Here is a 10,285-nt window from a genome sequence, read left to right on the forward strand (position 1 = left end):
AATGAGTCTCCTCATTACTCAATTTCTCTCACACAGATCTGGCTTTGGTAGGAGAAGGATTGGAGTGGAAAAGCAACTTGAAGAGGCTAGAAATCAAGGTTCAAATGGTAGGAACGAAATCTCTTGGTCTCAACACATGAGTGGGTGGTTCTCTCTCAGAAAATGAACGGTGGAAGTTGTGTTTCGTTCTGATGGCTCTCTTGAAGAGTAAGTGGTGGTGGAGGGGTATAAATAGGCAGCACCAAAAATCCAACCATTACAAGCTTTTGACCCAACTCGGTAGCACCGATATGATAATCTTGGTGAGACCGACTAGTGCAAAATACTTGACCATTAGGATTTTCGGTGGGACTGATTATGCCAACTCGGTGGGACCGAAGTGCAATGGCTAAGGCAAGACTTGTTTCGGTAATTCCGATCAGTTCATCTCAGTGATTCTGAAATGAAGCAACTTCATTACAGAAACTTGGCAAGGCCGTCTCGGTGGGACTGAGAACCATTTCGGTCAGACCGAATTGCTAGGGTTTTGGCTGTGGCAATGGAATGATCATCTCGGTGGGTCCGAAGTAGGTGATATCGGTGGGACCGAAATGAAGATTTTAGGGTTTTGAACAGATGTGTTAGAGAAAGTGATTGAGGGTTTTTGGAGCAATACCACTAAGCACTTGAGCAACAACCTCATCAACAATACCTCATCCCCTTTTAATAGCATTGGATTTCCTAAGGGACTCAATGTGATCTTGGATCACTAAACCAAAAATGTAGAGTCTTGGGGTAGCCAATTCTTGTCCTTGACATTTTTAAAGGGGTCCACATCGTCATGTCCTTGCCATGCTGCTGTTGAACATGTCTTAAATATTCTAGATAATAGTATTAGTCCAACAATATGTATGTTGACATTAATTACCAAAACCACCAAGGGCGCAAATGTGCTTTCAATCTCCCCATTTTTGTTAATTGATGACAACATACATCAAAGTTTCAAATAAGAATATAGTAGGTAGTACATTAAAGCTTTGAAAGAACATGTAACATGCATAAGGCCCCCCTACAAGTGTGCAATCATGCTTATGATGGAAGCTAAAGATATGTGAATGCACAACAGGAAGGAATGAGTAATGAGTTACATGTATCTTGGTTATATGCATCAAAGCAACATGATGAGAGAAATAACCTTCATTTCCATGATTCTTTCTTGCAAACAATATGTGCAACAAGCAAGAGATCATCATGCACATGAGTTAGATGCATATACTTACCTTGAGGTTCTTGAAATAGTTCTTGAAGAAATAAGCTTGAGAAAACAAGGTTAGATAATACAAGAAAATTTCAACTAAAAACAAGAGTCACAAGATCCACAAGGGTACCAAGACTAGGATGACATGTATTTGATGAGTATCACTAGGTAAGTACTTTAGATATAGACATGTCCCCAACATATTTAATAGGATTTGCAATAGACTTCAAGGATTTTGCTCCCCTAAACTTAAACTTTCTCTCCCCTGAATCTATCATTGGATAATGGGAGTAGGTAGGATGAGACAAAATTAGAGCAAAAACTACTCATCAAGTTGAGAAGCAAAGACTCAACTTGAAATAACAACATGTCTCTCCCCTCTTAGAAACATGTAGAATCTCTCCTCTGTTAGAAATGCATCTGCCTTCCTTAGGAGGTGTCTTTTGATATGGAAGATACTTGAAGATAAGCTTTGATGGTGCATCTCTCTCCCCCTTTGACATCAATTTTCAAGAAGGGTTGGCTTCAAGGTTATGAGTCAAGTGAGTGTGGTCCTGGAGGAGCACAGCTAAGCAATATGCAGTTTGTGATGCAGATAGACGGAAAGAATCATTGAGTGGAGCTGAAAAGAAAGAATAAATAGGTTTGGCAAGACATTCTTTTAGAGTGAAGCGGTGACTCCGATTGATTTTGATCGGTGACTCCGGGATGGAGAAATCACAGACAGAGCACATATGTGGATCCAAATTAGTCCTTTTCGGTGGCACTGATGAACTGTGTGCATGGTTTTATTTGTACTTGGTGTGACCTATGGGCTTCAGATCAGAGAGACGAGTTCAACACAGAGAGAAAATTTTGTCAACTCATCTCACTTGCAATAGAGATCTCACAAAGATTTTCAGGGAATTCAAATAAGATTTGCAATGAATTGACCAGAAACTAACAAAAAGAGAAAGAACACAGAAAAGAAAGAAATCTAGATGAAGTTTTTTTAAAAGAAGTAAACACTCTAGCGAAAGAAAGGCAAAAGAAGTGCAAATGAGGAGAACACTAGAGAACTTCATCTAGAGGGGATTGGTGACTAAGTCACCTATGTTAGACTATATTGACTTAGGAGTCAAGTGAGTTCACTTGACCATAGGTCATACTCATCGTTAAGCTCAAAATGGAGTTGCCATTTCTCATTTAAGCATTTTAATGTATTCACATCTTATTGAGTTGCTTTGGCTCATGTCTTTGAGTAAAGCTTCTCTAACATGTAAGAACTTACATTGGGTTTGATGTGGATGTCCTTCATGTAGTTGAACTTGAGGTGGATGCTTGTACAGTGGAAGTTGGAGTTATCCTTTCATTTGTAGCTCATCTTCCTATATGGGTTAGATTTGCAAGGAACAACATATCTATCCATTTTGACAAGAGTGAAATATAGTCATATGGTGTCAAAGGATATATTTGAGTTGTCTTATTCCTTGAACACATCAAAGGTATAGATACTTGGTTCAATCTCCTTTGCTCCAGTTATGGATGTTGAGAGCAAGCTTTATGAAGTAGTACATATCCAAGTACCTACAAGGGTTAGATGCAACACAAGGGAGCAAAATGTCCAAGATATGAAAGGATCATCATAAGATAGATATCAAGGACTAGTCATCATAGCTCTGATACGTCTCCAACGTATCTATAATTTTTGATTGTTCCATGTTGTTATATTATCATTTTTGGATGTTTTACAATTATTTTATATCATTTTTTGGGACTAACCTATTGACATAGTGCCAGTGCCAGTTGCTGTTTTTTGCTTGTTTTTTACTTCGCGGGAAATCAATACCAAACGGAGTCCAAACGCAGCGAAACTTTTTGTGGATTTTTTCTGGACCAGAAGACACCTGTTGGGCCAAGAAAGTACCTGAGGGGAGCTCTGAGGGGAGCACAAACCACCATCTCGGTGGCCTCCTGCACCGCCTCTTTGCTCTATAAATACCCCAATATTCCAGAAACCTTCAACGAAAATCAATTCCAGCCACCGCAAGTTCCAGAACCACTAGATCCAATCTAGACACCATCACGGAGGGGTCCATCATCCTCATTGGTGCCTCTCTGATGATGCGTGAGTAGTTCATTGTAGACCTATGGGTCCGTAGTTAGTGTCTAGATGGCTTCCTCTCCCTCTCTCTTGATTCTCAATACAATGTTCTCTTGGAGATCTATTTGATGTAACTCTTTTTGTGGTGTGTTTGTTGGGATCCGATGAACTTTGAGTTTATGATCAGATCTATGTTTTTATCCATGAAAGTTATTTGAGTCTTTTGATCTCTTATATGCATGATTACTTATAGCCTCGTATTTCTTCTTCGAATCTTCGGTTTAGTTAGGCCAACTAGATCGATTTTTCTTGCCATGGGAATAGGTGCTTTGTGATGGGTTCAATCTTACGGTGCTTGATCCCAGTGACAGAAGGGCAACCGACATGTATGTATCGTTGCTATTAAGGATAACAAGATGGGGTCTATTTCTACATAAATAGATCTTGTCTAGATCATGTCATCGTTCTTATTGCATTACTCTGTTTCTCCATGAACTTAATACACTAGATGCATGCTAGATAGCGGTCGATGGGTGGAGTAATAGTAGTAGATGCAGGCATGAGTCGGTCTACTAATCTTGGACGTGATGCCTATATAATGATCATTTCCTGGATATCTTCATGATTATTTGAAGTTCTATCAATTGCCCAACAGTAATTTGTTTACCCACCGTATGCTATTTTTCTCGAGAGAACCACTAGTGAAATCTAGGGGCCCCGGGTCTCTTCTTTATTATATTTGCCTTCACAATCTATTTTTATTTACTTTTATTTTTAGATCTATTAATCCAAAAATACCTCGCTGAATTTTATTTGCATTTACCAATCTATCACAATTTTTATCCCGTCTACTTGCCAATTTCTGGCGCCGTTACACGAAAGGGATTGACAACCCCTTTAATACGTCGGGTTGCGAGTATTTGTTATTTGTGTGCAGGTTCCATTCACGTAGTGTTGCGTGGGTCTCCTACTGGTTCAATTACCTTGGTCTCATCACTGAGGGAAAGACCTACCTTAGTTGTGCTGCATCATCCCTTCCTCTTTGGGGAAATACCGACGTAGTTCAAGCCGCATCAAGCTCTTTCCCTTGCATGCATCCAAGTGAGTGTCTAGTTCACATTGGAAGCACAAATGATATTCAACTCACTTCTCAAGTGACAAAACATGTTTTCATCAAGAGGCTTAGTGAAGATATCTACCAATTGTTTGTTGGTACGAACATGCTTAAGATCAATGTCACCTTTAGCAACATGATCACGAATGAAATAGTGACGAACCTCAATATGCTTAGTTTGAGAATGTTGCACGGGATTGTGTGCAATCTTAATAGCACTCTCATTGTCACATAGTAATGCCACATGTTTCACATGTATCCCATAATCTTTGAGAGTTTGTGTCATCCATAGTAATTGAGAACAACATGATCCTGTGACAAATGTATTCCGCTTCGACGGTGGATAGAGATACTAAATTTTATTTCTTGGAAGACCAAGACACGAGAGATCTATCAATGAATTGACATGTACCCGAAGTGGATTTTCTGTCAACCTTGTCTCCGGCATAATCCGAATCGGAATAGCCAACAAGTTTGAAAGAAGATCCTTTGGGATACCAAATGCCAAAGTTTGGTGTATGTATAAGGTATCTCACAATCCTCTTCACAGCCTTAAGATGACACTCTTTTGGTGCCGCTTGATAGCGTGCACACATGCACACACTTAGCATAATGACAGGATGGGACATAGATATAGGAATGTGTTAGGGAACGTTGCAGAAAACAAAAATTTTCCTACGGTTTCACCAAGATCCATCTAGGAGTTCATCTAGCAACGAGTGATTGGATTGCATCTACATACCTTTGTAGATCACGCGCGGAAGCGTTCAAAGAACGGGGATGAGGAAGGCGTACTCGACGTGATCCAAATCACCGGAGATCCTAGCGCCGAACGGACGGCACCTCCGCGTTCAACACACGTACGGTCAGCGTAACGTCTCCTTCTTGATCCATCAAGGGGGAAGGAGAGGTTGAGGAAGATGGCTCCAACAACGAGCAGCACAACGGCGTGGTGGTGGAGCTGCAGTACTCCGGCAGGGCTTCGCCAAGCACTATGGAGGAGGAGGATGTGTTGGAGAGGGAGAGGGAGGCACCAAAGGCGTGGGGTGAGAAGTCCTCCATCTCCCCACTATATATAGGAGGGCCAGGGGGCGCCGGCCCTAGGAGATCCAATCTCCTAGGAGGGCGGCGGCCAAGGGAGGAATCCGTCCTCCCCAAGGCACCTGGGAGGTGCCTTCCCCCTTTGGGACTCTTCCCTTCTTGAACCCTAGGCGCATGGGCCTCTTGGGGCTGGTGCCCTTGTCCCATGTAGGCCGAGGCGCACACCTCTACAGCCCATGTGGCCCCCGGGGCAGGTGGCCCCACCCGGTGGACCCCCGGGACCCTTCCGGTGGTCCCGGTACAATACCGGTGACCCCGAAACTTGTCCCGATGGCCGAAATAGCACTTCCTATATATAATTCTTTACCTCCGGACCATTCCGGAACTCCTCGTGACGTCCGGGATCTCATCCGGGACTCCGAACAACATTCGTTACTGCATATACATATCCCTACAACCCTAGCGTCACCGAACCTTAAGTGTGTAGACCCTACGGGTTCGGGAGACATGTAGACATGACCGAGATTGCTCTCCGGTCAATAACCAACAGCGGGATCTGGATACCCATGTTGGCTCCCACATGCTCCTCGATGATCTCATCGGATGAACCACGATGTCGAGGATTCAAGCAACCCCGTATACAATTCCCTTTGTCAATCGGTATGTTACTTGCCCGAGATTCGATCGTCGGTATCCCAATACCTCGTTCAATCTCGTTACCGGCAAGTCACTTTACTCGTACCGTAATGCATGATCCCGTGACCAGACACTTGGTCACTTTGAGCTCATTATGATGATGCATTACTGAGTGGGCCCAGTGATACCTCTCCGTCATACGGAGTGACAAATCCCAGTCTTGATCCATGTCAACCCAACAGACACTTTCGGAGATACCCGTAGTATACCTTTATAGTCACCCAGTTACGTTGTGACGTTTGGTACACCCAAAGCACTCCTACGGTATCCGGGAGTTACACGATCTCATGGTCTAAGGAAAAGATACTTGACATTGGAAAACTCTAGCAAACGAACTATACGATCTTGTGCTATGTTTAGGATTGGGTCTTGTCCATCACATCATTCTCCTAATGATGTGATCTCGTTATCAATGACATCCAATGTCCATAGTCAGGAAACCATGACTATCTATTGATCAACGAGCTAGTCAACTAGAGGCTTACTAGGGACATGTTGGTGTCTATTATTCACACATGTATTACGATTTCCGGATAACACAATTATAGCATGAATAAAGACAATTATCATGAACAAGGAAATATAATAATAATGCTTTTATTATTGCCTCTAGGGCATATTTCCAACAGTCTCCCACTTGCACTAGAGTCAATAATCTAGTTACATTGTGATGAATCGAACACCCATGGAATTCTGGTGTTGATCATGTTTTGCTCTAGGGAGAGGTTTAGTCAACGGATCTGCTACATTCAGGTCCGTATGTACTTTACAAATATCTATGTCTCCATCTTGAACATTTTCACGAATGGAGTTGAAGTGACGCTTGATGTGCCTTGTCTTCTTGTGAAACCTGGGCTCCTTGGCAAGAGCAATAGCTCCAGTGTTGTCACAGAAGAGCTTGATCGGCCCCGACGCATTGGGTATGACTCCTAGGTCGGTGATGAACTCCTTCACCCAAATTGCTTCATGTGCTGCCTCCGAAGCTGCCATGTACTCCGCTTCACATGTAGATCCCGCCACGACGCTCTGTTTGCAACTACACCAGCTTACTGCCCCACCATTCAAAATATACACGTATCCGGTTTGTGACTTAGAGTCATCCAGATCTGTGTCGAAGCTAGCGTCGACGTAACCCTTTACGACGAGCTCTTCGTCACCTCCATAAACGAGAAACATTTCCTTAGTCCTTTTTAGGTACTTCAGGATATTCTTGACCGCTGTCCAGTGTTCCTTGCCGGGATTACTTTGGTACCTACCTACCAAACTTACGGCAAGGTTTACATCAGGTCTGGTACACAACATGGCATACATAATAGAACCTATGGCTGAGGCATAGGGGATGACACTCATCTCTTCTATATCTTCTGTCGTGGTCGGACATTGAGCTGAGCTTAATTTCACACCTTGTAACACAGGCAAGAACCCCTTCTTAGACCGATCCATATTGAATTTCTTCAATATCTTATCAAGGTATGTGCTTTGTGAAAGACCTATGAGGCGTCTCGATCTATCTCTGTAGATCTTGATGCCTAATATATAAGCAGCTTCTCCAAGGTCCTTCATTGAAAAACTCTTATTCAAGTAGGCCTTAATGCTGTCCAAGAGTTCTATATCATTTCCCATCAAAAGTATGTCATCTACATATAATATGAGAAATGCTACAGAGCTCCCACTCACTTTCTTGTAAACGCAGGCTTCTCCATAAGTCTGTGTAAACCCAAACGCTTTGATCATCTCATCAAAGCGAATGTTCCAACTCCGAGATGCTTGCACCAGCCCATAAATTGAGCGTTGGAGCTTGCACACCTTGCTAGCATTCTTAGGATCGACAAAACCTTCTGGCTGCATCATATACAATTCTTCCTTAAGGAAACCATTAAGGAATGCCGTTTTGACGTCCATTTGCCATATCTCATAATCATAGAATGCGGCAATTGCTAACATGATTCGGACGGACTTCAGCTTCGCTACCGGTGAGAAAGTCTCATCGTAGTCAACACCTTGAACTTGTCGATAACCCTTAGCGACAAGCCGAGCTTTATAGATGGTCACATTACCATCTGCGTCAGTATTCTTCTTAAAGATCCATTTATTTTCTATGGCTCGCCGCTCAACGGGCAAGTCAGTCAAAGTCCATACTTCGTTTTCATACATGGATCCTATCTCGGATTTCATGGCTTCTAGCCATTTGTCGGAATCCGGGCCCGCCATCGCTTCTTCATAGTTCGAAGGTTCACCGTTGTCTAACAACATGATTTCCAAGACAAGGTTGCCGTACCACTCTGGTGCGGAACATGTCCTTGTGGACCTTCGAATTTCAGTAGGAGCTTGATCAGAAGTATCTTGATCATCATCATTAACTTCCTCTCTAGTCGGTGCAGGCACCTCAGGAACATTTTCTTGAGTTGTGCCATTTTCCGGTTCAAGAGGTAATACTTCATCAAGTTCTACTTTCCTCCCACTTACTTCTTTCGAGAGAAACTCTTTCTCTAGAAAGGACCCATTCTTGGCAACAAAGATCTTGCCTTCGGATCTGAGGTAGAAGGTATACCCAATAGTTTCTTTAGGGTATCCTATGAAGACGCATTTTTCCGATTTGGGTTCGAGCTTTTCAGGTTGAAGTTTCTTGACATAAGCATCGCATCCCCAAACTTTTAGAAACGACAGCTTAGGTTTCTTCCCAAACCATAATTCAAATGGTGTCGTCTCAACGGATTTCGACAGAGCCCTATTTAAAGTGAATGCGGCAGTCTCTAAAGCATAGCCCCAAAAAGATAGCGGTAAATCGGCAAGAGACATCATAGATCACACCATATCTAATAGAGTGCGATTACGACGTTCGGGCACACCATTACGCTGAGGTGTTCCAGGCGGCGTGAGCTGTGAAACTATTCCACATTTTCTTAAGTGTGTGCCAAACTCATGACTCAAGTATTCTCCTCCATGATTTGATCGCAGGAACTTGATTTTCCTGTCACGTTGATTCTCAACCTCACTCTGAAATTCCTTGAACTTTTCAAAGGTCTCAGACTTGCGTTTCATTAAGTAGACATACCCATATCTACTCAATTCATCAGTGAGGGTGAGAACATAACGATAGCCACCGCGAGCCTCAACACTCATTGGACCGCACACATCAGTATGTATGATTTCCAATAAGTTGGTTGCTCGCTCTATTGTTCCTGAGAACGGAGTCTTGGTCATTTTACCCATGAGGCATGGTTCGCACGTGTCAAATGATTCGTAATCAAGAGACTCTAAAAGTCCATCTGCATGGAGCTTCTTCATGCGTTTGACACCTATGTGACCAAGGCGGCAGTGCCACAAGTATGTGGGACTATCATTATCAATCTTACATCTTTTGGTACTCACACTATGAACATGTGTAGCATTACGCTCGAGATTCATTAAGAATAAACCATTCACCATCGGAGCATGACCATAAAACATATCTCTCATATAAATAGAACAACCATTATTCTCGGATTTAAATGAGTAGCCATCTCGTATTAAACGAGATCCTGATACAATGTTCATGCTCAAACTTGGCACTAAATAACAGTTATTGAGGTTCAAAACTAATCCCGTAGGTAAATGTAGAGGTAGCGTGCCGACGGCGATCACATCGACCTTGGAACCATTCCCGACGCGCATCGTCACCTCGTCCTTCGCCAGTCTCCGCTTATTCGGCAGCTCCTGCTTTGAGTTACAAATGTGAGCAACTGCACCGGTATCAAATACCCAGGAGCTACTACGAGTACTGGTAAGGTACACATCAATTACATGTATATCACATATACCTTTTGTTTTGCCGGCCTTCTTGTCCGCTAAGTATTTGGGGCAGTTCCGCTTCCAGTGACCACTTTCCTTGCAATAAAAGCACTCAGTCTCGGGCTTGGGTCCATTCTTTGGCTTCTTCCCGGCAGCTTGCTTGCCGGGCGCGGCAACTCCCTTGCCGTCCTTCTTGAAGGTTTTCTTACCCTTGCCTTTCTTGAACTTAGTGGTTTTATTCACCATCAACACTTGATGTTCCTTTTTGACTTCTATCTCTGCTGATTTCAACATTGCAAATACTTCAGGAATGGTCTTTTCCATCCCCTGCATATTGAAGTTC

This window comes from Triticum urartu, chromosome 2 (assembly GCF_003073215.2).
Source record: "Triticum urartu cultivar G1812 chromosome 2, Tu2.1, whole genome shotgun sequence".
In the NCBI taxonomy this organism is placed as follows: Eukaryota; Viridiplantae; Streptophyta; class Magnoliopsida; order Poales; family Poaceae; genus Triticum; species Triticum urartu.